At 40.9% G+C, this 27,787-nt stretch overlaps 1 protein-coding gene across 1 annotated transcript in view; it reads left to right on the forward strand.

Moving 5' to 3' along the window:
* Positions 1 to 27,787, forward strand: part of pcbp3 (poly(rC) binding protein 3) — a 65,300-nt gene that overhangs the window by 16,460 nt on the left and 21,053 nt on the right. Inside the window, exons 2-5 of the mRNA XM_031875108.1 lie at positions 6,173 to 6,241; positions 6,429 to 6,493; positions 7,081 to 7,186; positions 7,463 to 7,601. The gene's annotated coding sequence lies outside the window, so the exon portion shown is untranslated. The remainder of the gene's footprint in view (positions 1 to 6,172; positions 6,242 to 6,428; positions 6,494 to 7,080; positions 7,187 to 7,462; positions 7,602 to 27,787) is intronic.

The following is a 27,787-nucleotide window of genomic DNA, read 5'->3' on the forward strand; positions in this document are numbered from 1 at the left end:
ATGAATCAATGAAGATGACATCACCTCATACTTTTTGGGAAGGAGAGTATGGAGGGCATGCCATTGTTTTATTTTGGTGGGGGGCATGCAATGCCTATGCAAAGCTGCTCCCAACTCAGCGAGCTGCAGCCGAATAAACAGCAAATTGGGGCCTTATCAGTAACCAGACTCCTGTTATTTCCTGACACTGTCACCTATCTTACACAGACTTCCTTCTCGCCTAAAAGATATGAACACTCCTCCCAGCCCCAGAAAGTTAAAAAAATGTTGGCAAGCCGCACTTCGCAGCTGCCTGGTGTGTTTTGGGCGTAATAACGCCCATTTCAGGACCAATTACATACAATTGCATCTCTTTGCTAAGGACATTTTTCCCGCTGTTGAAATGGAATACTGCACAATATCCCAATGGCTCTCTGAGAACACATTTCTGAAGCTGCGTTTTCAGTCGGGCAACAACTTTAATAGGCAATAGGAACCTTCAATACTTTCAACCCATCATCAGGACGAAGGTCATGGCACGGCAGATCTTCCAAGCAACAACTCAAAGAGAAGAATCAATCACAGTTGAGGACGATGTCCCGACCTTTGAATTAATCAAAGGCCGTGTCACGGTTCAGCAGGCCAGAGACTGGTCGCTCGGTATGCTGCTGTCCGTTGATCTGTGACAACCAAAAGGGACCTTCCACAGAATTTACTTTCACAACACATCCTGATCAATTCCTTAATGATTTTGGCCGATGTGCTCATATCAGTAGAGTCATATACAGCAACAGGCAGGACACACTGTCTAAGTCCAAAGGAGATGAATAGAGCATCAGCAGCCCACAACCAGCTGCTGACTTATTATGTCATTTTCATTTTTATTTTATGTGTTTCAGTCTTGTGATGATAAACAAAATGGGAAAATTGAAGTAACATTTGAGGCAACTTTAAGGATTCATGTGATGGATTGACCGACCCACCATCTACTCAGAAATCTGCTCTTTCTCAACTGTTAGTGGGCACAACATGAGAAGTTTCAACCCTATAACAATAAGTATTACATATTTTTGGGTAAATTAACTTGTTATTGGCTGTTCGGTTCTAAATGGCATTGAAATTTACTTTGCTGATGATTTCCAGTGATTGCTACTTTTTAGGCCATAGAAAGTCCTCCTTGTAAATCATAATGTGCAAACCATTTACCATTCACATCCTGCATTGGTGTATGAAGATAAACCTTGTGCAACATTCTTTGGAAATACCGTACTTATGATTATGCCAAAAAAGCAAATTCGTATTAACGATGCAATTGTAATGCACTCTCTCAGTAACCAAAAGTGTAACTCCACGTAGAAGACACTGGACAAACTGGTCAAAGGCCCACACACGCATAAAATGACATGCAAATAGAAAGAGGTGTACGCCACATGCGTAATGCACAAGGTCTCCTGTTATCAACGCACAAACAGGCCCCGCACACACACACAGTTCACCAACCGCCAGTGTCTATGATGAGCAGGCAGAAAGGAGAGCCTCTCCGGGCATAAATATGTCCAGCGTCAAGATATACAGCCAGCACTTCCATCTCCGGTTGAAGCCTCGTCGATTGCTTTTTTGCCCCTTCCAATACACACACAGACAAAAGCATGGCATTGCACATGTGCATGCACAGCACTGACATATGAAATACACACACCCGATGAGGTGGGGTCAAAGAAGGGATATATAACAAAGTGAAAATTACCTCTCAGTTTAATTGAGGATTATGCAAACACTTCCAGCCATTGTGCGTTGATGCCTTGTGCAGCTGTAACCTACAACCAAGGAAGCTATCTGGACGTCCACACCAGAACCAGGATACACTGTGATCATTTAAAGCAGATATCATCTTAAAATGTTTCACTTTTTTTTATTCATTAGTATGTCTATATGTAAATCAAATCTGATATATTTTAATCCTGTGTAATATTTTTCGATGATATTGAAATGTCATGTGTGACCATGTGTGACCTGATCAACTGCTTCTACCACCAAAAGGCAGCCTGGTCTCACTCCCACGGTGTAGTGTTAATGGTGCGAAGTACTGAGGGTGAAAGTGAAGGTTGGTGGATGGTCAATCAAAGAGGACTTTCACAACGTTCCTGTCCCAGATGAAACCCACCGTTTGATTTTTACTGACGTTATGTCACGTGACGTTACACCACAGTCACAAGAAAAATGTGATGTTTTTCTTCACCCCTACTAAATTGTTTTTATTTTGCTAAACTGCCACAATTTATCAAAGTTAAACACGCGTTACAGCATTAACCGTGACCGTTTCACAACGTTAACCTCACGCCAACCTTCCGCGTCAAGATACCATGCAAAAGCTGCCCAAGTGGCAAAATATGACGAGTAGGGATAAGATCAGGCTGCAACAGGACACATTTAATCCCATTTTATCTTTATTACAGAATGCGTAATGTATGGCAGGGCGTCTGTATGAATCACACCATATTCAGTTACATAAAAAGGTCAGTTTCACTCTTTGTAATTACCTGTATCTAAGCACCTTCACAGTTAATTCACATTTTAATTCATTATAAACAGAACATTTCACAAAACACAACAACATTAAACAACGGGACTTAACTGTTGTGTGAAATGTTGTGTTCTGACCCTCATGGCCAACGTGGACAAACTTTTTTCTGCTTTATAATTTCTGAGAGAGCAGAAGTCCATGAACTTGATGATGTGAACACAGCAAATGCACATCAAAGTTCCAGAAACTTTAACTCTCTAAAATGCCAAAATGACTATTGTGTGATAGTCATAGAGCTTGCTCGGTGCTCAGAAAGTTGTTCAGTGTCAGTGTTCGGCAACTCCGACAAAAACACCTCAGAAGCGGAATAAAATCCCTAAAACGCAGCAGTCAAGAAAGCTGATGCACACTCTCCAACAAACACAGCATGACTAATCCCTCCTCACAAATGACAAGGCCGAGTCATCTTACACACAATGAATGGTCTCCCTCTAACTGACTTCAAAGCGAAGCATTTGCCACAACACGGACTCGAGTGATGGAACCGCATTCTTGTCAGTGACGCACATGGTTAACTAAACAAGCAATTTCAGCATGGCAGCATTTGCTAAAAAAGCTTGATGGGGCCAGCTAAGCTCCAGTGATTGGCCTTTGTGTGTGAAAGTGACCACTTAAGTGCTGCGCAGCCCCTCCTGTGTTTGTAGGCATAAGCACTTCCTCTGACTTTTTGCCTGCTCGCGCTGCCTGTTTGTGTGTGTCCTAGACTAGAGAATGTGTTGCTGTGTGTGTATGTGTATGTGTGTAGAGTACATGCTCACTGGTGCATTTGCGGTGTTTTTTCTGTGGTGTGTATTTGTGTGAGAGCGTCCATGTGTGTTGCCTTGACGCATTGTGGTGCTGAGAAGTGTGTTTGCAACATTTCATACAAGGTTTTTTATGCCCCATGTTTAAAATGACTGCAGTTAAGCAGCTTTTGGAAGCGAGACTATTCACAGATGCACAGACCCATTCCCCGACCCAAATAGTGTCGACAAACAAAATACGAGTCATTTAATTTTAATATAATGTGTTATTTTCTTATTTTAAGGTAATGCCCCTTATATTCTTTAACTTATTGCGTTACCACATTTTACATCTTTTACATGAGCAGTATTCACTTACCATGTTACACCTACGATCTCAATCCGACTGGTTTCTTTGTGCTGCACTTGCTGATGACAAAAATAAGGCCAAACGCCCCTGAAGGATTTCCCCAAAAAGGAGTGAAGATGTCTGAAGTACAGGCCTGGCAGAGCTAACCGGAAAAGATACCCAAACGTTTGCTGATGTCTTTAGGCCAGAGACGTCAGTCAGTCAATACCTGCAAAAGGATTATGGCACCAAAAAGTCAAAACGCCACCACAGTGATCCAGACTGAAGTATCTCAACTATTGGATGATGTGGATTAAAATCCTGTTCGGTGTAGACCGCTGTTCAAGTACAGCCTCACAGAGCCGCTGTAGTGCATCTGTAGACTCAATGGCAAGTTCACGCTGCACCACTTTGACATGAAACGCTTACTCAGAAAAACACACGTGAGAAATGACGTATTCATGCTCGTTGATGTTGGTGTTGGCACGTGTGTTCAAATAATAACCTGTTTCCACACGTCTTTACTGAGATCAGTCCCTGTGTTATGTGTATTCATGCACACCTCCAACAACCTCGGTGCAACGGCAACTTTCGTCTGTGTTGCAAACACAGCACACACACACACGCACACACACACACAGGTGCAGGCAACCTAAATTTAACCTTCATTTAAAAATAAATAAGGTGTTGCTGTACACAGCGGGGACTGCTGTGGTGCCTTCCAGTGAAAGCTGCTCATCCAGCACTTACACCCAATAAGTTTCACCTGCTTCATTCCCATAACTCATCCCCGTTATAGGGTCATAGTCTGGGTGAGTCCTCACACAAGTGAATACTTTGATATCGATCCATAGAGTAAAAAAGATGTTGGATCTAATGTTCAAATTGGGATGTCACAGTGTTTGCTAGACATGTGAGATGTTCATTTTTCCTAGTTTTAGTTCTTCTTCTTGTTTCTGTAATGAATGTGGCAAAAAGCCTGCCTGGTTCTCTGACCTGTAGTTAAAGCTGAACAGGCCTCATTGAGAGATAATTTCCTTCTTGCCTACAGATTTGCTGCCACTGGTTCCTGGGAGGGGAGTCCCACTGGTGGCCCATTATTATTTTATGAATCCCCTAGCTGCGACAAGACACAGTTACAACATATTAAACATGTGCACACAGAGTGATGCATTTTTTACACACTTTGTATAAGCTATTTACATAATTGTCACTGTGTGCACAGAGTATTATTTAACATATTCCAATATATGGTGCTCTGCTTCCTTCCCTTAAAGGCTACTTAAATATTTTCGGTGTGTGTGTCTGTGTGCGAGAGAGAGAGAGAGAAGAGAGAGAAGAGAGAGAGAGAGAGAAGAGAGAGAAGAGAGACAGAGAAAGAGAGAGAGAGGTGTTCATTGTCAGTGAAGGGCGAGTCCTTCAGCAGACGGGGTCAGTGCTCTAATCTGAGGAGGTGATGATATTGTGAGGATATTTAATGAGAGGATAAAAGCAAAAGCGAGAGGGGGGGATGAGTATTAGCCTTTTTAGATATCATTAAACATTAACACTGTCAGGGGGCTGGAGCACACTGGGGTCCTTTTCATTGACTTTCATGCTGCGTGCTAATAGAGTTTCACCTCTGGGGACCTTCAACACCCCCAACCCGGCCCTCGGTGCACGCGCTGAAGCTTAGAGCAGATCACATCGCCACCTCGCGTCAGAGGATGAGCTTAATGTGTGTGTGTGTGTGTGTCTTTTAGTTGTGGATTATGTGAGGTCATGCACTCTCTCTTGCTGCCTTTCGGTCTTTTGCTCACGATGTATGACATACGCATATTAGAACTATTCTAAAACTATTAAAGGCCCCTGAAGGGACTTGCTTATATTAACCCAGGACTTAATCCTGAGAAACACTTCAGATACTTTCCTACATAACGTCATTTGTGTGTGCATTTCCAGAGTGATGCTTTAATTTGAAATATTTAGCAAATTACTTTTGCTCTTATTTCAAGTATTGGTTCGTTTTAGACTAAAGACAGGGAAACAGTGTCATTCTCATACTAGTTCTATTGTATAGAACCCTGTTCATGTTCCCTTATTAAGAATGCAGTTCAATACGGCTGCAGCAATTCTTTTTTATGATCTATCAATCTGCTGGTTCTTTTCTCAATTCATCATTTCACCTTTAAAATGCCAGAAAATAGTACAAATGCCTATTGGAGCTTGCCAAAGGCCAAATTGATGTCACTTGATTGCAACAAATACGTCAATAGTGAATAGTGTTTGTCACGTGAAGCACCAACAGAGGGCAGTGGTACCCTCCGAAACAGACGAGGCTCAGCAGCTCATACTACCTCAAACCCTGCATGTGTGTGCATGTGTGTGTGTTTAGGCGTGTGTGTGTGTGAGTGTGTGTATGTATTGATTGTATACAGCTGGGTGTGGCTGTGGTTGAATGAGACTCTGTGGTATTTGGGCAGATGGAGATGGAAGGAGCTGTTGCTGTGATGTGAAGTTGCTAACACCAAAAAATTAATATATGGATCTCATTCACAGGAATTCCTCGCCTCTCCTCTCCTCTCCTCTCCCCCGGAGCGCTGTCTGTCAACAACTCAACTGCAAATTGTAAGAAACATTAGCACGACTTGCACTGATGAATCATTCAGTACATTTGCCTGTATTCAAAACCCTTCATGCCTTCACTTCACTCAATATGATAACGTAACAATTCACTCCAACAGCAGAGGGGTGGATAGTGTGCTTCCACTCATTCAGTGTTGCCTGTAAAGCAGTGTTGTCCTTTCTCCAACAGATCCGCTGAATCCACTTCAACAACTAGTTTGGTCTAATCCCTTTCTGCTGGGCCGGCGCAGCAAAGTAAGTGGTCATGTTGAATTTGATTCTAAAGATCACTCATTTCTTTAAAAAGGTATACGTCCTGGAATTTAATGCTCTTCACCCTCAGCTTCTATTTGTAAAATATTTCAAAACCAATGCAGGTCCGCTGAATTGCTGAGCACATTTATCTACAGTGGATATAAAAAGTCTACACACCTTAATGAAATTGCTGGTTTTTGAAAAGTGAAATTGAATCTTCCAACAAGCAAGACTCCAGAGAAAAAAAGCACATTTTGTATTCATTACAGCAGCAAGTCTTTGTGAATAAGTCCAGACTATGGAATTACATCCCACTCATCTTTGCAAAAATGTTCAAGTTATTACTTTTTTTTTGACGGATGGTGGGGTATAAATGGGGGGGGGTTATGACATGCCACAGAGATCACTGCGGTTGGAAAGCATGCTGTAAACACTCCGCTACATAGATGCTCAACAGCACGATATTTTAGGTTTCCGATTTTCTTAGATCCGCTGCTGATTCGGCTGATCCCTGACTTGTGACCCCGTCACGTGACTGCACTTGTTACCAATCATGTTTTCGTCTCTTAACCCTGTGATCTGTTTAGGCCCATCAGCCAGACGTCTGGTCTCCCCATTCTGCTGGAAGGCTGCCAGCCACAGGTCACATGACCTGGAAGAAAAAACCTGGGAGACTTTTGGGATCCCTCTTCGGTGAGACACACCCTCTTGATGTTATTGCTTGCAACACAGTATGAGGTAACATGACTGACGGGTTGCTCCATTCTGACTGAAAGGCGGTGGTTGTTTTGGACAGTCTCGGTTTTCTTAAAAATGTGTTGATCCTGTGCAGAAGCACAGGCTGTGTGATAATGTATACTTCAATACAGTTTTTGAAGCGATTTTGCGGTGCCACATCATTTTGACGATTCAAAGTAAATATGATAAAAGACATTTCTTATCCTCTGATTCAACCTTCATGTCTATCAGTTTTCTTTGGGCTTCAGCATGGGCTGGTTATCAACCTGAAGGGAAGTCTAAAGGCTGATGAACTGGTCTGTGTGCGTGTGAGACCACATTGCTCTGGTGCCCTGTATGCCCTGGGAACACAGCACCCAGCGCAAATCTGGTGAGTGACGACAAACATTTGAACCATCAAAGGTAAATTGAGTGTGCGTATTACCCCCCCCCCCATTACAGAGAGGTTTAAGCAAGCAGGTGTCCTTTGCTTTGAAGTTTTAGACTGGAGGATGGGGTGCTGAACTCAAGGCAACGTTTACTAGCAATGATACAACGTGGAAAATATGTGTAGTTGGCCATTAATAGGAGAGATGTTTAATGTTCATGTCTACACATCAAATAGTCACTGATCATTTTTTTATATCCCCTACCTCTTTATCTTCCTCTTTTCTTTTCTGAATGTTAGATAAAAGTTACAAATATACACCTCTGTCACTGCAACTTCATCTCTGTGACACAGTGTCATTTCAACTCAATCTCCCATGAGGTTTAGTGGTTTGCGTAAACATAATGGTAATGTGAACGCTTTTACCAAACTTGGCTGCAGAACATGAAACCATAACTCAACCAACTTGACATAGCAAACTACGTTATGGCAAAACCAAGGAAGACGGCTGCTAACCAATGTAATCATCCATGTAAACAATGCAGTCTTTATAAAGTATAGTCAAAAAAAAAAAGTAAATAGGTACCAGAGAAAAGTTGAAAATTGTGTTTCACAGTAAGCATCTTTTAAGACTATAGCCATGGCTGCCTGGTTGAACCAGCATATCACAATGACAGTATGTGGCGAAGATGCTATGCAGACATTCAGCATGCAGAGTTCAGCCTTCTTTAAGAGCAGGAGACCGAAAAAATAAACTAACTTTCTGACAGTTTTCTATATTTCAGTGGAGACATAATTACTGCAGCGGCAAAGTGAAAGAAGGGGCCTGTAACGGAAGTGAGAGGTAGTGTTGGAATGCAAGCGGGCATTTCTCCTGCAGATAGCAGAGGTTCAAAAACTTGAAGGCACTTTTATCAGACTTTTTTTTTTTAACCCACTCTGCCATCTCAATTTTGCCATTCTTGGAAGGTGAGACTGTGGAGTGTGGGGAGGAATTCCTTAAGGCGGACGTTACCCTTTGCCAACATAACAGCTTTTTAATTTGCTCCAGGTGTCAGAAGTTACCAAGGAAAGGCAATACTGTCAGGTTTGAGAATAGCACATCAACATCAAGTTCTAAATTATTTGACACAAAGCCATCAGGGAAAAACCAATGAAATGTTAAGTGTCAAACATTTCATTTCCTGCATTCTGGTGAATTTCTTTTGTACCAATTTATTGTGGAAATGTCTTTATCTATATAAAGGAAAAAGAAAAATCACTCGGCATGGTGATAATTTAAATATGAAAAGTATAATTGAATAGAATGCAGTAAGTTTGTCAGGGATTCTTTATTGCTTTCAAATATTTGTTATCCCTCCTGATTCAACACATGTAGGCATTAATTACTCCGCCTTTCTCTTGTTGTGTCTTCTTTACTGTCTGATACTTTCACTGAAACATCCCAAAATTAAAAAAAAAAAGGTGTTAGGGTCCAGGTAGTTCAATGCTAACGTAGTAGGAAGTATGAATTGTGATGTTTCACTTCAACACATAATAGACAATGTACCAATGGTTATGTGATTTACATAGTGGAATTCATGTCCACAGTACTGAACCCTGGTGGTAGATTCTCATGGTCCCAGTTCATGTCATGTTTTCACCAGTGACTGATGACAAAGACCTGGTTGATATGACATGTTTACATCTTATTTCCCAACATTACGACTTAAAAAGATCTCATGAATGCACCGTTAAACAAACGACCAGTGCAGTAAGGATCGAGGGAGACCAAGACCTGTCAAGGACACACCTCCATATTTGGGCAAGTATATTTCTGCCAATATTTGGTGGAGCCATTGGGACAGGACAGCATTATGACATTCAGCCTTGACATGTTGACTTTCAAAGAGGCAGGAGGCGAACTGGAACACAGTTTATTTTATCCTCTCTGAGGGATTCATCCATGTGGCTCAAATGTTAAGTTAGTTGACTCTGCAGGAATCTAAAGCTTACCAACAATAACAACAGAGGCTTGCTGAGTTAGGCTACAAGTACAGGCTGTGTACAAAACTGAACTTTTCTTATCCTCGCACATCCTGCATCTGACTCATATTTCATATTATCTCCAAATTTTCAGTTATAAATAATTCTGTTTGGTTATAAGGGAATGCACATTCATTTCAGATGGCATGCTATACATACAGTATAAAGCATTTCTTACACCTTTTTATCAAAGATGGAAAGTCAGCTTTGTCACTGAGTATTACTAATAATTATATTGCATTGCTCGCCATGATTTTCCACATCACAGTGGAGCCCCTATCTCTATCGCGGTGACTGATATTGCTTAGCTTCAACTCTGTCTTTCAATAGTTCATGTAAGCTTTGTGTCCACCATACATACTTCATTTGAGAGCACAAACATCCAAGACAGTGAGGGGGAAGGGAGGAAGAAGAAGTGTACAACTTTCCTTTTAAGTTTCTCTGCATGGACATGATGGTCTGTCTGTCGGCCTGTTTCTTATTCAAATCCTTTGAGCATGTTTGTACGTGTCTACGCATACACATCTGTGTGTGTGTTTTGACTTTTCAATACTTGTAGCGAAGCTTTATAGATTGATCCTCAGAAGAAAATACAAAAAAAAAAAATATCAAAGCTGGCTCCCTCTACAGAGCCCTGCTTTGGACTGATAGGAACCAAATCAGCAGATACTGGCTTCCATTGGTAACCCTACAGAAGAAAACACTGTGCTTTTGTAACCTCTGGCCATAATATGGCTTCCACCCAATGCTCCAAATGGACGCAGGATACGCGAGGCAGCCAATGCTCAGGCACAACCACAGATATTGATTACCTTTGATTTCATAAGCATACTGATTTTTGTTCTTTCAATATTCACACAAATGAGGATGATAGAAATAGCCGTATCTCAGAAAACATCTTTCCTCAGCGCAGTAGGATCTCAGTTGTGGCTGACAATGCTTGCTGACTTAATTGTGATCAAGATTATATCAGATCAACTAAAACGGCATTCGAAGAGTGCAGCACTCACCCATATTCATTCCAACATGGGCAATTATGCTCTGTCTCAGCAATTCCCATGCTTCACTTTGATACAGTTGCTCACATTGTAACTTTAAGTGCCCAGTACCATTGCTGTGGTCTGTGGCCTGTTGTACTAGATCACGGGTAGGCAACCTTAGGCACTGTGCCACCATTGGTATGCTGCAGCTTACCCAATGGCACCTTAACAATAAAAGTGCAAGACAGATTTCTGGAAATGTTGAAACGCTCTGTTATAGTTATGCCGAATGACCTCTTTAACTGTCATTGGCAGTTGCACGGACTGTTATTTGCAGTAGTTTGGTTGATTTTGTCCACACCCGTATTCCGCGTAGACCCGCCCTACTCTGCCACTGATTGGCTAGCACTCCTTGCCTTCCTCACAGCATTTGTTCAGTTTATTGCTGATGAACAATGGATGTTGAAGGTTGGTACAGAACCTTAATCTTGTTAAAGATTTCAAATGGATGTTTTCAAAAGAGATGGCAGCATTCTTGTTGGTGCATTCATACACACTTACAATGTCCAGATTATGGGAGAAAAAAGGTTTTTTGTTTTTTTTAAATGTTGCTTTGCACCGTGCCTATATGGATGGAGAAAAAAAAGATTACAGATCTGTTAGAGATTTGAATTTTGATGTGTTGTCATAATTAAACTTAATGTTGATATGGCACACTGATTAACAAGGACATTTAAATATTTATTCAAATCATATTTATATATAATGGCATAGACATGGGCACAGAGAGAGATTTTGTGGGTCTTGTTGATGGATGGGAGGGTTATGTACTGTGTTTTCCCAGACCACCTAATTAGGCATCATCAAAATGCATTCATAACAAATCAATCAAGGACATCCACAGAGTATACGGTATGAAAAGGATGTACAATCTAGCAAAGGGAGCAATTACAACATGTTACAATTATGTGTGTAACACACACACATACACACAGACACACTGAGGCCTGATTAATCTACCCTCTACAGTAATACTGTTTCTATGCACTAAAATGTCATAGTGCAGCTCTGCCCTCATTATTTTGCGTCCCACTCCAGCACTATCCCCAAACTGGCCGAGGACGAGCACTTAAGCAATGCAATGAAGATAAATATTATTGAGCTGGTTGAAATTTACTTTCATGACATGATCCCAGTGTCTTAAATCTAGCAAAGGGGTTTCCCAAGCTCCATCTCGCCTCTGATTGGCTAATTCTATGACTGAATGAGTTGTGATTTTGGCTGTTCTATAATGTTGCTTTTAGAGGCATTGGTCCATGCACCATGAGGTAGTTTGTGTTAGAAATATGCTTGATTTCTGCTTTTAAGAATGAACAGTGTCATCATTAATTAAACTAATGCTAAACTATTAACTATGCAGAAACTTTATGACTGGACAAAAACAATTTCACTTACACTGTGATATTAACTAAACTGAGCAGATGTTTTTCAATGAACATCTGTTTTCAATCTCTTAGATTTGATTCGGTTACATCTACCCGAAGGCCACTTGTCTCTGATCCGACTAAAGTTCCACCCACATCAGCCGCTTGACACGTGTCAAACGATGCCCAGACTGGATGTGTCATGAAGGCAGAAGGAGTAGTCACACAGTAGCAGGGATTTGTTTCAAATCAGGAGCAAATGTGATAATTCTGCAGCTTTTCTTGAAAGCTGACGGATGTCATTGAGGATTGACAGACGCCACCGGTGTGGGCTTACATAGAAAATGGATGTGGATGTTTTGACGGACGTCATCCGCTGGTGTGTGTTGCCCCTAAATTCATTGTCAAAACATCTAACAAGTCTAACAAAGAGAGGTGTCAGGACATTGATCCATGACTTTGTGAAAAAATAAAAAAAGACATTGTCGGTCCACATATTGGACAGTCTGTTGAGTAGAGTATAAGTATTTTAAGTGCATACAATCACATTGGGTTCCCAATTGAATAGTCTTTTGTTCTGACAAATTATATCCTCAGACTGATCAAAGTAGCACAGTCATTTTGAGCTAAATTAACTTGTCTTATTTGTGGAAAAGCAGTTTTGTTATCGCAATGTGCTGCTTTTTTTTCTTTTTTTTCTTTTGGCTGTCTTAAACTGTGAGTGTCAGACAGACATGATGACAGGATGTGTTGCTTCACATCATGTACGCAACTGGACAAGACGCACTAAAGGGCTGACCACTGCCTGGACTGCTGCTGACAAATTGGTTTCAGTCAGATAAAAGACCAGCAAAGCAATCTAGACCCGCTTTAGTCACAGTTATTGAAATTAATTTCTGCCACTGGGATATGTGCACTTGGCCAAAGTGAGGAACTGAACCGACTATTTCAAAAACTGTGTTCTTATCAGTTGCCAGGAATTAATTCATCCAGAGAAACCTGCACTTTTTTGTTGCTTCCTTCCATCCTTCCTTCCATCCTTCCTTCCTTTAGTCTTCTTTCATTTCAAGCATCACAGTCCAGTCCGACTCACAAACATGATGTGACATGATTCTGGATTTTGTAGTTTAAATTTTTCAAATATTTATGTACTGCTCCAATTTGAAGCTGCCAACATGGCTTTAAAATGGATATTGAAAGGGGCAGAGGCTGTCACTTACTTTGCTATTTGAGTACTCTATCTCCGAAAGCAGCATTTCTTTTCAATGTATCATTAGAAAAAAAAGACTGCATATAAACTCGTTAGAGCTCACTTCGATGAAATGAATGACCTTACTAATATGCAATAAATAAAGCTACAGAATGAGTTGGTATTATTTAGCATGCCCTGTAATGTCCACACATGGAGATAATGATGATAGAGATCCGTATATTGCGTGTGGACGGGGACAGGTGTGTGTGTGTGTGTATGAAAATGGTTAGATATTCATCCTGCAGTGCTAGCTGTTTACCAATAAAATGATTTGCTTCGGGGCATTCCATCTGAAATAAATCACTTCATGACCTGATTTAAAGAGCCAATGTGTAGCCTTTCTATTGGCAAAAATGGAATAAAATATGAAAATATTTCTCTTCGTGTTTATTTCTCACGGGGAGGTTAAAAAGATTAATTTCCACCACAATAAGTATGTTTTCTTGAGTGTATAACAACCTGAGAATAAGAGTTGTTGTGTATTTGTGACCTTAGACTTAGCTGTTTATCTAAATGTGGAGTGAGTCCTCTTCACAGAGTCCACTCTGTTTCTACAGTAATCAAGAAAGGACAAACCAAACTCTGGCTCGAGAGAGGGCCTTTTGCATTTTTTACGTCAACCATCGTACTCGGTTGCAATCTAAAATGTCATCACTAGATGCGGCCAAATCCTACAAACTGGACCTTTAAACCTATAAGAGGAACAGGGTTTGATCAACCGGAATGGCCAACCATTCAGGAGACAGGGGCCCTCAATGTTGACCCATATTGGAAGACCACCTCTAATGAAAGACACAGATTTTGTCTTCAATAATAAACATATCTATAAAGGTTCTCTGGTTCTCTGAGAGCTAACAAAGATTATCCACAATTAAAGTACTTCACAGTTCAAAATCATGTGTTATGCAAATGAGGCGATTATTTATCCTTAAACATTGTTAACAAATAAAACGAGTGAAATCCGAACAACACACTTCAGCAAAAGTTTTCAAGTTAAAAACAATCAAAAGCTATGGATGTGGATGACGCGTCATTGCTCTTTAACACCGGGGAAGAAACTATTTTCTACCAACTGTGAGCAGTAATATTGTCCACTATATGAAATTTGAGTCCACCGACACTGCTGTCTGATGTAAACAAGAAGACAGTCTCAAATCCTTCGAAACCTCTTCATTAAGAAAATGTACCATTAAATGAAAGAAAAGGAAAATAATGTACAGTAGACCAAAACTACGCAAGAGGTAGGTTCAAGGAAAACATTTGCTAAAGAGCTCTGTTGAACAGCCTGCCGTGAAGGAATACTCAAACACTTTGTTTTGAGACAGGATTTAATAGGTATATGGCTGGTGGAGGTGGGATGTGATTAGAGAGTTCAGACAGCGCTGTGGGCGCTTGAGCTAAGAAGGATGGTGCTCTTGTAAGTCATTTTATTTTGGGCTCAAGACTTGCAACGTGTTTGTCTTTGTTCTTACTGCTGATATCATCTATTAAGTTTAAACCCATCGTTATAAGTGTGCGATTCATCTTGGAAAACGCAGTCAGGAAAAGATGTTTGATTGCGAATGAAATTAGATTCCCTGTCTGAAGGTCGTTTGTTATCCTCTGAACAATACCTTGCCTCTTAAGTCAATTGTCCCACTTAATTCTTAAGCCATATCACATCTGATAAAACAGCTCCTGTTCCGTTTTTAATAGATATTTTTGCCTCTTCTCCATCCATCCGTGTGCAGACTCATTATGATTTTTGTTAGTGATTGAGTGACGCCTTCGCAGCTTCACTTCAGTAGCCTAACCTGAAGTTAAAGAAGAACAATCCAATGTTGGGGAGAAAGTATTCCATTTAAGATTAAAGTGACCTCTCTTTATTATATCTATTTTCACTTGATGCTTGGCACTGGCTTTCAGAAGAAAACCTTGTAAAGATATACTTTATTTTTTTGGAAAACACATCCCTGGACATATCTCACTGTGATTATTACTGCACAGGACCTTTTCATCCTCTCTGAAAAGGTCACTGTTCAGGTGGATACTGTATTCACTGTATATGGAAAGATAATGGCTTTAACCCGAGAGGTCATTGGAGTGGGGACCATGTAAACCATGTTAATTTACAATAATAATACCAAGACTCAAAGGACTAGTGGTATACTGAGGTCATGAGGGCCACAGCCAAAGTTACACAAAGACTTTAACAGTGTCCCACAGTAAACATACACAAGCAGCTTCTATAGCGTCTTCAAGAGGAACATCCCCAGCTTCTATGTGGATGTCCAATCAGTACTGATGTTAAATGTAGGCCACTGAAAAAAACAATTCCCCAGTGCCTTCTGTATTGATGGTTAAAGCTGATTTCCCCACTTCGCGGTGCCGTACCGGCTGTGCCTATATGTACCAGGATGCATTGTGTGCGAGTTTGCTACGTTACACAAGCTCTCTTTTAGTCTGATAAATAAACGAAATAAACTCTGCAGCACACCTCTGTCCGAGTGAGGAGGAACACATTGGTGCATAGTAACGTACACACGGCATGCTCTCTTTGGGTTGTCATCTGCGCCAGCATTCAGCAAAAACTGCCCACGCCGGCATTATTTACAGCTGAATGAGTCCGTTTCTGTTGGCATCAGAGGGCAATTTGAGCAAAGGCACCACCAGTCAGTCGTGTTTGGTCTCGGTAGTTTAGGTTCTGGAGGGTCGCTGCATCATCGAGCGGCCTCTCGCCGGCTGAATAACAGAGTCAGCCAAAACGATGTAGAATGAACAGTGTAAAAAATCCTTGTCCATCCTCTGCATTCATATTTTGAGATGCCATTTTCGCTGTTGGAAACATAACTAGTTTGCAATAGAAGCAAAGAGAACAAGGAGGTTTTTGAGCCCCATAGCTACCAAAGTTGAAGTAGTAGCACTGTAGTTCTTCCTTTCCACCAATGAAATCACTTTCACGCCACCAGATGAAGGAAGAACAACTAGCTGGGGAATTTCCCCTAAAATATCTTTCAGTGTTAGAGTAAGATGTTGTTTCAATTAACACGTTTCAGTAGCCTACAGCTATTTATGTTCTGCCCTTTTAGTAAAACAACATTTTATATATTTTTTTTTCTCCCACTGTTTGCTGAGAGATTGCAGAGGAGGGTTTTAATCACTCTGTGCCTAACATTGCTAAAACGCCCATAGGCAAGGGTATTAAGGTGTGGAAAGAGGAGCCCCTTTCTGTGTCTGCATGTTAATTTATCACACAACTGCAGCAAGAAGTTGAACACACACACACACACACACACACACACACACACAAGGTGCAGAACACCTCAGATCTTTTGCAGCATGAAACCTTCATTCAAAACAATAATTACAATAAAAATGGGGGTTGGATCTTTGAGGGATATTGTTAGTGTGAATTACATGTATATATATTGACTATACACAACACATGAGACCAGGGCTTACTGCCCACTGATGAATATTTATTTCTCAATAAGTATCGATGCATTTCCTTAGGTTGCATTTTGTACTGAAAATCAGAACAGAGCATAATTTAAATAGAATAAAGTACGTAAACACAGAGAAATCATGTGTGGAGACAACTACGAAAGCATAAATTAGAGTTTTTTTCAGGCGCTAATACACATTTGGATATCTGGCCTCTTGCTGTTCTGTTTGCTTTATGTGTCATTTCAGTGTGTTACAATTGAAAAAATAAATAAAACTATGCTCATGCAGACCAAACACCCAATGACCAATTTGTTGGATACTTTTACATTTAAGATACAGTTCCACATGTGGGATCAGGCACATTTTCAATTTGTGTGTTATGAAAGAGTTTATGTGAGGTGCTAGACTAAGGTACAACACAAAGTGACCTCCTTCTCTAAGACAGATCACTTCAGCCTAAAGCATTACAATATAATTTGTTCAACTTGTGGCCATCGTGCTTTGCTTTGAGAGCTTATAATTTGTGTTAATATTGTCAAACACTAAAGACCAATTCACTTATGATGAAAGCAACTGTAGAAAGATAAAGTATATTGGTAATGCTTTAGTATACCTGCCGTATTCTTTATTATATTTATAAGATTTATAAGCTGAATTAGGTCTCATCATCTTTCCAGTTCCTCACGCACTGTATATAATTATTTCTGGGTTCATGGATTAGATTGGCAAAACTGAAAAAGCAAATTTTATGGTCCTACCTTGAAGATACCTGCACTGCACTATGCCAGGGCTAAAGGGTGCTATAGCCACGTCCCCAATCTGCGTATCTATCTTGTGATAGCCATTTCATCCAAAACATTTTTACCAATGCACGGTTGTAAAAAAAGAAAGAAAGAAAAACATTTATATTGAATGTGCTCTGTGCCACATCTGCTTTCATTGAAAAAAAAAAAGACAACAAGAACTTCTTCATAATGTAATTCTAAATTCATGAAAACAGACACATATTGGTCGAGAGAAAGAATCCCGGCGCCTGGTCTGCTTGTTGAACCGACTCACTGATAAATCACAATAAATCACACAAAAACACACACAATACAAACAAACAACATTTATTTAGCATGCACGGTCTCCACCAGGATTGTTAAAACACAAGACATATCTATTGCTCACAGACAGGAAGGAGCGCAATGGAACGGAATGGTGGGAAATTAACAAAACAAACGTAAAATCAGCACAGTAAGATAAGAATAAGGTGTGCAAGTGTCGGTAGTGACCTGGAAAGTAATTGCAAATGTGTTATCAGTTAATCACAACATGCGCTGGAGAATGTCTGGGACAGACTCCTCCTCAAGCAGAGAAATGGATTCAGTCAATTTCATAGTTGATTTGTACTTCTGTTCTGTGTGCTTGTTGCAACACAGTGGCATAAGAATCACAACAGTATGGTAATTTGTATGCAAGAAAAAGTCAGCATGACTTGTTTTCAATGGTTTTACCATTATAATATATCAGTCTGTGGGCTACCGTGTTCCACTCTACCGTGAACCAAAGCATTGTGGTATGAAGCTGGCTTTGTCGCGTGTAAGGCAGGGAAATGGTGATGGTAAGGTTTTCATTACAACATCGCAAGGTACAATACACAAAATCAGAAGCCGATCTCAGCAGCAACGCCGGCAGGAGCATTGAGCTACCATGTTTGATAGCCTGGAGGAGGTTTGATGTCACTCAGAATATTCAGGCACCCATTTCAATTGTTTGCCACATCCGACCACTCCCCCCCAACAATACCCCAAAGGGCATCCTAATCTGGGGCACCCATCATGTCTTCTGCCCATGTAGAGAACACTTGCCCATGCATTGGTCAAAGCATGACGAAACGCCTAGACCGGGGGAGTATTTTTGGGGTTACACGCCAAAGGTGACGTCAAGTTGTGACGCTTTGCCCACATGACTCTCTGTGTTGGCCAATGACTTGTCAGTATTTCATCATGTCTTCGTGATAGGGCGGGGGGGGGGGGGGATATATTATTTCAATTCTACATTGCTAATCTTTTTCTTAAGATCTGACGTGGTGGTCAACTGTTTGGAGCTGCACAAAAGGTAAATCCTCTCTGAATATTTAAAAATAATGTTACAGATGAGACTATTGCTGTCGTCAAATGTTATGGTTCTCATAGACAATATCTCGTTGCATGGCCATTCTGCTTGGCGACTATTTGTATGTACATGCAGTGTGACGTCTTGGGAAGGGGGGGTTGGGGGGGGGGGGATAATAAGAGCAGACAAAAAATGTAAACTTTTTCCAGTGAGTCGCCCTAATTGGATGAGATATTGTGACTTGTCGTGTTAATTTCCCACATGTCTAATTCCATCTTTTTTGGATTCATCATTCGATAGATTTAAAAGCGAGACCAAGCAATAGGGTGCCATCATGACATCCTTTTAGTTATCATAAAACTATTTATCTATAAATACTACTTGCTTAACTTGCATTATACAGGGTTTACACGTGTGGGCGTGTGTGTTTACTGTGAATGATAGACTCATATCGTCAGGAACATGGAACATGGATTTCAGTTCATGATGCAACTAAAAACCTGCTATCCTATTTATATGGAAACCGGGAATTCAGTTTACTCTTAGCTGTGTCAATATCATTATCTTATGAATCAGTATTTGATGAAGTAATTGTTTTCTACTAGCAACTACCCACAGCATGAACAAAACTAGCATTGTCTCTTCAACGGATGCTTTGGTCAAACTGAAGAAAAGGGTAACCTGTCCGCTTGCATGGCTTATTAGCAGACACGCACCAATAAACTATGTTAACCCTCCAAGCTAATGCTAGGAGGCAGAGGAACAATGCAAGGGGCCGTCAGCTTGCGATTGCTCGAGATATTAACCCGGGCCAATTGATTGGAGGTGACAGGTTTGAAGCCCGCTTTTAGGGCGAATAGGTCCGGCAGGATGGCTGCTTGCAGACTGTATTGCCGCAACAAAAGGCTCCTCGGCATGTCTATCTGCGGATATATTGAACATTCCCTTTCTGCTTTCCTACAGCTAATTTTCCCAAATGCTTCTAGGCTCTTTATAGTTGAGAGACCATTTTGAAATCTTAGAAAGTGCTCTGCTGTAGAGGGAATGTGCTAATAGGACACAGTTTTATCCAAAACAAAAGGTCACTTCTTGATCAGGGTTATAATCTCAAAGACTGGCAAGTTTAATTGGTCCCCTGCTTTTTTTTTTTTTTTTTTGAAACACAGCATGCGCTGATGATTTGAATAGCAGGAGACAAAAAAGCCAAGTGCTTGCTGAAATGCTTTGTGTGTCAATTTGAGTGTGATTTTCTCCCAAAACCTCTGGTAAGCAAAGTAGATTTAAAATACTATAATTTATATGCAGCAATTTGACCAAGCACTGTGGACAATATCAATATCAAAAACCAGCAGGAACAATTTCACAGTTTAGATGTGAAAAAAAAGAAATCTGAAATACCAACATGATGAATATTGCATGGATAGCATAGAGATGGTTTCATTCATGACGAATGCTTTTCATCCGTTTTGTGAACTGAATTTTGTAACGTACATTAGTGACTGACAGTAGTAATGTTCCCTTTATATGTGCAGTCATATGCAGAGTTTTATTAATGTGCATTGAGTGCAAAAGGGAGTTTTTGACAGCTGGCTTGCCACAGCCAACACAATAAGGATCCAAAGCAGATTGGGCTCTACGATAAAATAATCAGAACCTTTTACATCAGACGTCATCAAGAATACGTGTGTGCATGTTGGCAACGGTAGTGGCATTTTGACCCAGCCATCCAGCTATTGGTTTAGGTTGCATTCGCGATCTTTGGTGGTCAATGCCCTTACATAGCTTGACAAGCCATTGCTCTCACTATCACATCACAGTCAGATGCTTTTCAAAGATCACAGGTACTTATTGAACATGATCTGTGATTAAATTAAGATATGATGAGATAAGCCTTTATTGATCCCCAGAGGGGTAATTTGGGTGTTGCAGCAATAAAAAAAGACTGAAATAAGAACAAATGAATAATAACAAAAAAGAATATGACTAAGAAATAACAAAGTTTAAAGAACTAAATTGTGATTGGTGCACCAAGTCATGGCGTCAACAAGCTTTTCCAAACAGCAAAAATAACGTGGCCCTCTGCTTCTACCGCTTACACTCCACAATGGGATTACCTTGGGAATCATCAGTGTTAACCTCTATGGTTTAAAAAAGCAAAGCAACACTTACTCACGTAGACTAGCAGATCATTGCTGTGATCATGCGTCTTTGTTAAAACCATCAGCAGACAAAGACACCTGTTTCACATATTGATTCAGCATCTATTTGCTCTTTATAAACCGTTATGATTATGTGTTCTTTTGCTGAGGCAACTGCAGCAAATTATGTTGAGAAGAAACAAATTCCTAACAACTGAAATGCCAATGCCTCAGTGCACCATTAGAGCGCTACATAACAATGTATGTTACCATACTGAAGCCGTGACAAAAAGAGAGGGAGATGCAGGATGAAGACAAATAATAGGTCATTTATTTGAATAAAGATGATGATAATGAACTCCAAAACAGCTAAGAAAATGACAGGATGGGATTATCAGTAAAATCAGTAAGTATGTGTCTGCATGAGTGTGGTGTGACAAAAAGATGGAAGAGTTCACAACAATAATGCAGGACAGCGAAGACCAACTCACGGCCAGAATGGTGGAGCTTTATAGCAAGACAGTACGGGGCCTTATAGAAACATACACAAACAAATAAAGAAGCCAGGGGACTGTCACAGCTCGATTTAGAGTTGCCCTAATTTCTGCACCGCTTCGCAGCCATGTTGGTTTCTTTCTTGATAAAGACTGGTAAGGAAATCCCACTACTCGTACCTATGAAGCTCGCCAATCAACACGTTATCTCGTTTGTTTAATCCGTGCAAAAACCAGGGTGTAAAAATGTCTGGCCGTAGTTTTCAGGGGGCAGGGATGTTGATTTTCAATGTAGTGAGTCCCCTGGACCCACAGGTGGTCAATTGAGTGGGTCCCTATTAAAATGTGTTTTTTGACTAATTGTAGTGTTAAACAGGTGTTTGATGTCACATGGTTATATGTAAAGTAATATTCGGGTATTATGAAAATGTATCCCTAATCTTAAAACTTTATTTACAAAACATACAAATCTAATTTGATACAACCAGAAAATGCATTGACTTGGAAATGATGTGAAACTTTTACCATAAACATGAAATGTTACGAGAACAAAAATGGATAAAAAAGTTGAATCACCTTAAATTCTGGTGATAAATAAAAGGACGACGTGTGCATTTAGACTCCCTGCCGATGATTGAGACTATGAACACGGGAGTCCACTATTACAAAAGAGAGGAGATGAAGAAAACAACTCATTATATGCCACAAGTTGTGATGCTCGCAGTAGACCGGATACCATGTGAAAATGGCCATGGCCTGGTGCAATGCACATGTTTACATATTACGTTGTTGGTATAAGAGCGGCGTAATGTGTGGCTGCAGTGAGTGTGTGGTTGAGCAAGAGAGAGAGAGATTGACAATAGATGTGCTCAGAGCTTAAATTGACAGTTGATTTTATTACCCCGCCCACCGTAGCGAGAGAGGGGACCGGGCCTGCAGTGAAACACGCTGGCTTACACACAGACAGGGAGCCTTGATCAAACAATGTAGATACCGTTATGAGTTCAAAACAAAAACAAAAAACAGTGCGATATTCAGGTGTTTCAAATGTCTGTCAATGCAGATTATGCATGAATAAATGAGACAAAAATAGACCAGAAGCTTTTAAAAAGGGTTAGGTGTGTAATGGAGGTGTGACATCTGTCATTGCGCAAATGACAGATATCGAAAACGCTCTCTATATGGATTGGATGTTATACATTTTCTGCTATGGCAACCTGTTTGGCACCTTGACAGGACTTGATTTCAATTGAAAATTCTGTTGTATCAGCAGGAAAATTCATTAAAAGATTGATTTTTTTGTATTTCTTCCTGCAAAAAAGTACATCTTTATTGTCTTTTTTGTTACTTGGCACCCGCTAAACAACGCATCCTCATACAACTGGATGAGACCAGTCTGGCCTAAAACAATGTTAACCTAAACTCAAAAGCTAGTGACAACAGCCATTGAGTAATTGTGCGATTCATGATATGAATAGTCGATTATTTGTTTCAATAATCGATACATTATTTGGCCATCAAAATAGTCGGTAGTTCCAGTCAATAGTGAGTTTACTACATCTTTTCAAATTTTAATGTGTCAGAATATGTGTTCTCGGTTTCACTTCAGGGGATTATGTCCCAGAGTACATCTTCAGGGACCTCCCTCTTCGCCATCATTGGTTGCATGGAAACCAGCAGAGAATTCAAGATATCATTGCTCACAGCATTCACAAAATGTCGAACTATTCCTTCACGCTTTATGTGCTGCATGCTGAGGCTAACTAGCCAGATGACATCAGAGATACACACATCTTCTCATACTCTTTAATATCATTCCCACTTGTTTTTGGCCCACTAACCTAAATCTTTCATTGTGTTTCAAGGTTTCTCCAAAAGTAAAACGACAGTATAACACAAGTCAGGCTGTGTCCTCAATTATAGAAGTAAGAAAGACAAATCTACAACAGCAATGAAAAATGCAGAAATTATTTAAAAATGGTTTGGTGCATCACAAGGGGCAGCAGCAGGAAGCAAATTGTGACATAAATGAAATGAGAAAAAATAATCACAATGCAGCAAAAGATCATAACAATGATCAAAACACAGGATATGAGGGCAGCCTCCCCTCCACCACAGTCCTAGGTGAACCCACAAACAAATGCTTCAACCTTTGTCACACAGGTTACAAAGTGCTTTCCAGTACCATCAGTTAAGAAAACCCAATTTGAGGGGCACAGCGCGTACAAGAAAAAAACAGTAATAAAACTAAATAATGAGTGGACAGTGTCTGGATGGTTATCTGACACATGAGCTTGTTAGCGCCTTTAGTTGCTACACACATCCTTCTGTCTGCCACCTTTTAACAAAAACACTGTGGGCATTAGAGCTGAAACAAGTAGGACACATATGAATAGGTCTTTTGGGGTCTTTTCTCCAAGTTAACACATTAAGTTTTCACTGCTTTCTAGGTGGTGCTTATTGGTTTGAAAAAAGAATCCCGAAGAGGTGCTAAAAGCACTAAGCCTTACACTACACACACCGAGTTGGCCGGTCTAACTCACACAGGCTCCTCCCTCTACTGGACTCAATGGGTAATACTCAAAGCACAAGCACGCATTTACCCACTGAAAATTTGTCGGCCAATCAGGACGCGCCTATACCCAAATACACGTTGATAACCACGAGGCAGCAAAGACATCAATTTGCCCACTGACAGCCTACCACCAGGGATGGAGTCGCTGCTTCAATAACCCCGTTGGTACTGTATGGATCTTCAAGATGCCTATTTTCAGTGCCTCAGCGCAGACCACACAGAGAGCAGTGTCCAGCAACCACTAGCTTGGCCGGGCTTGGCTACCCAGGATTTGTGCAGGTAGCCCACCGCCGATATCTCTTTGCTGGGCCTTTCCGCTTGTTGACCACCGCTGTAGGGTGTGATGGACTACCGCTGCCCTCCCCCCAGCTCCACCTGGTCGGGTAGCCGTCTGATTTTATTAGCCCCGTTAATAGCAGCTTTCCTGTCGCCCCCTTTACCAGACATCTGGCAGTGGGTCGAGGCTTCCTGGCAGCAGCCACTGAAGACTAAAGCCCCGGTTCCAGGTCTGGCGGATTTTCTCAGGGTGCAAGGTTGCACAGAGGCATATTATCTCAGTTTCACTCCTGGTTTCCTGGTTTCCAAGAAGACTGGAGATTCCAGACCCCATAGAGGATAAACAGGTCTGACAACCGCACCATGTTGGCACACATCAACAGATGGGGCATAGTTCGGTCTGCTGCCCCTGTTGAGCATGGCAGAGAGCCTGTGGTTGTGGACCCCTGACGACCTGTTGTTTCTGAAGGCTCTCAACATCCCCGGGTTGGCGTAGCAGAAGTGGATGTATTTGCCAACTGTCGCAACACCCACTGCCTGCTATGGTTCTCCCTGGCAGAGCAGGGAGACCACCACTGGAGGTGGACGCCTTTGCACTAGTGCCATGGCCAAGAAAGCTGCTTTATCTCTTTCTGCCACTACTTCTCTTCCCTCTTCTGTTGGAGAGAGTGAGGCTGGAGCAGTTGTCGGTCATCCTAGTACCCCAGGTTTCTGCTTGGCGCTGGGGTATGCTGAAATGACTCATATGATGGCAGCCACTTCTGTGGGGTTCTGTCTCAGGAGGTGGGTGCAATAGGCGCGCTGTCCAATCTGAGACGTCCTCTACAGGTTTGGCTCTGAGAAAGACAGGCTGTGAATGGCTGGACAGGTGTTGCAAACCATCCAGGCGCCACAAGCAGGATCCAACGTTGGCCATTACAAGGCGATGTAGTCAGGGTAGAAATGGAAGAAAGGGCACAGAGATGCCGCTGCGCAGATGCCTGCCACCCTCGTCCCTCTGAGGAAGGCCATGAATGAGGATAAAGCTCTCGTGGAGTGTACCTGGATGCCCTGCGGAGGCTCCACTCTCGCTGCACTGTAGGATTGTGTGATGGCGTCACACAGCCTGTGAGACAAATGCTGTCTGTGCGTACAACACACAGACAAAGTACATGCTGGGCAGAGTCGGAAAGACATTCAAGAGAAATGAATCTCACCCGCAAGAAGTTAAGTGTTAAGATTTTAGGTGTTGATGAGGGATTTGCTGGTCGAAGCAAGAGTAAGACAAATGGTTGTTTTACTCACGTTATTGAAATGAAGCTTCTTCATGGAGGCCTACTGGTTAACTGCATAGTTTTGTCGAGTCGTTTTTCACCAGAAGTCTATAGTGTCCACCTTCCATTGCTGCAGTTCTATATGTTACAGCAAGGTGTTAGTTAAGTTAAGCTAGCTGATATCATTAACAGAAGACATGCCAGCTAACTTCTAATATTGTTTTATTGCCAATGTGCTGTACTGTAGTGTAAGGCTGGCTTCATTTCACATTTTTCCACAGTTTCTTGAGTCCATTCACAATTTTCGCAGTGAGATGACAGCGGCAGCGTTTTGTTCATTATTGATTAATTAAAGGAGCCAGCTAGTCACCTGGCTTGTTTCCTACGAATTAAAATGCCAAACACTCCTATTTTAAAAAAAAGTGCAAATGTTGTCTACATTTTGAGATAAAGAAAGTGTGAGTTTTAATTATTTTCACATGAGCAAAAATCAACAACAATAGCCTGAGGTTGTGTCTTGGTTCTGTCGCCAAAGAAGCTACCACATGAAATCAGAAATGTTCAACTTTAGTCTACAGAGAAATGTAAATAACTTTTGCAGGTAATTATATCAGTAGAAAGTCAACAGAGTGGATGAAGGAATTAATATTTGGATCATGCTGTCCGTCTGTAATGACATTGGCCAAATGTTTAGAGACCAACCACAATAGTTGAAGCCATGGGGAAAAAAAAGATTGAATACAGTTTCTGTTTCAAATGTCACAGCAGATATTTCAATTCACATTACAGAAAAGATAAATCTTGTGAAATTGCATTTTAGTATACGCATGATCTCAGAAATGTTTAGGAGTGCTGTAAGTACAGTGAAAATGTCACAATCACAAATCGCAAATCAATTTTCATGTTATTGGAAAAATGTATTTTCTCATGCAGTGGGTTTTTGCCTGCAGTGGGTTAAGCAATCTTTCTAATGACACCATGGAGCTATCTATGATGTCATTACACAATGATTAAACGTCAGTCCTAACTTGGCATCGATGCAGAAACTATTCCTTAATTGAGTATTCCTTGATGTATTCCTATTCTGTAATATGTAAAGTGTAGACTCAGCATGGGAAGACAATACAATGAACAGAACATTTCTTCTAACTTCTTCCACAGAAAAAGTGACTTATGCTTTTTGGCAGAGTCATCCATGCATACATAAGTAGAAAAAGTAATTTGACTAACTACTGTTAGGGCACTGGAAGAAAACTTAAAAGTCTGACTCATTGGAAACAGCCTTTTACCGGTGAGGACTTTGCCATTAAGGATTTTGCAAGTCAACATGCTGCACCTTGAAGTGAACATTATTACACAGGGATATTCATTCTAAGGAGTTTAGCCGATGCATTCATTACCGTCATTTAGTTTCATCCCTAGTGCAGCCCTTTGTGACAAATGAATAGTTCTGCCCCTTCAGTGGTCAGTATTATGATTTGTGAACCATTGAGCGTCCCAAATGTATTTTTACATATACCATTAAAAAGGTTAGCCGATTTGCTCCCTCTGAAATGTGGGGTCCAATTATAAACAAAACAATCAGGTTCCTTTTTTTATTTTTTATTCATTTATGAGACAGTAAATACCTGGGGGAGCTGAATTTAATTACATTTGGTTATTTCCCAATCCTCTCTTCATATTTATGTGTTATTTATGGGGTGAATATTGTGTGGGGACCTCATACAAGTGATGCCTAGCTGTGCTGTATTTGCAGACTCCCCTCTACAGTGTTTTATTTTTTGCACACATTTTTGGCTAAATTATCAGCTGCAGTTTGAGATGTGTGGTGACCTGTACGTTGAGCACGATGAGTTTTCTTTGGAATTTATGAATTTGTGGATAATACATTCCTAGAAGGAAGCACACAAACGCATGTTGTCCTATATGTTTGGCCAGACACAAAAAAATAAAATCTGTTCTTGAATTTCTTGCAAAAACACAAAAGCTGTTGTATTGCAACCCGACAGAACAGAAGTTATGTATCATCTGGTATTTATGATCCGTCAGATTAAATATGTGAACTTGTATAATAGTATAGATAACATGTTTTCATGTGATGTTGTGTTTGGCAGGTGACTGGCTGGCTGGAATACCACCCTACCCCTTCTCCTTCTGAGGGCATCCCATTCCAGGACGGTGCTTTGGTCTCACTCCTCCCTCCCCCCGCGACCTCATACAACCCCCCACCCACCCAGCGGGACCCC

Source organism: Anarrhichthys ocellatus, unplaced genomic scaffold, assembly GCF_004355925.1.
Source record: "Anarrhichthys ocellatus isolate YVR2014 unplaced genomic scaffold, GSC_Weel_1.0 scaffold86, whole genome shotgun sequence".
NCBI lineage: Eukaryota > Metazoa > Chordata > Actinopteri > Perciformes > Anarhichadidae > Anarrhichthys > Anarrhichthys ocellatus.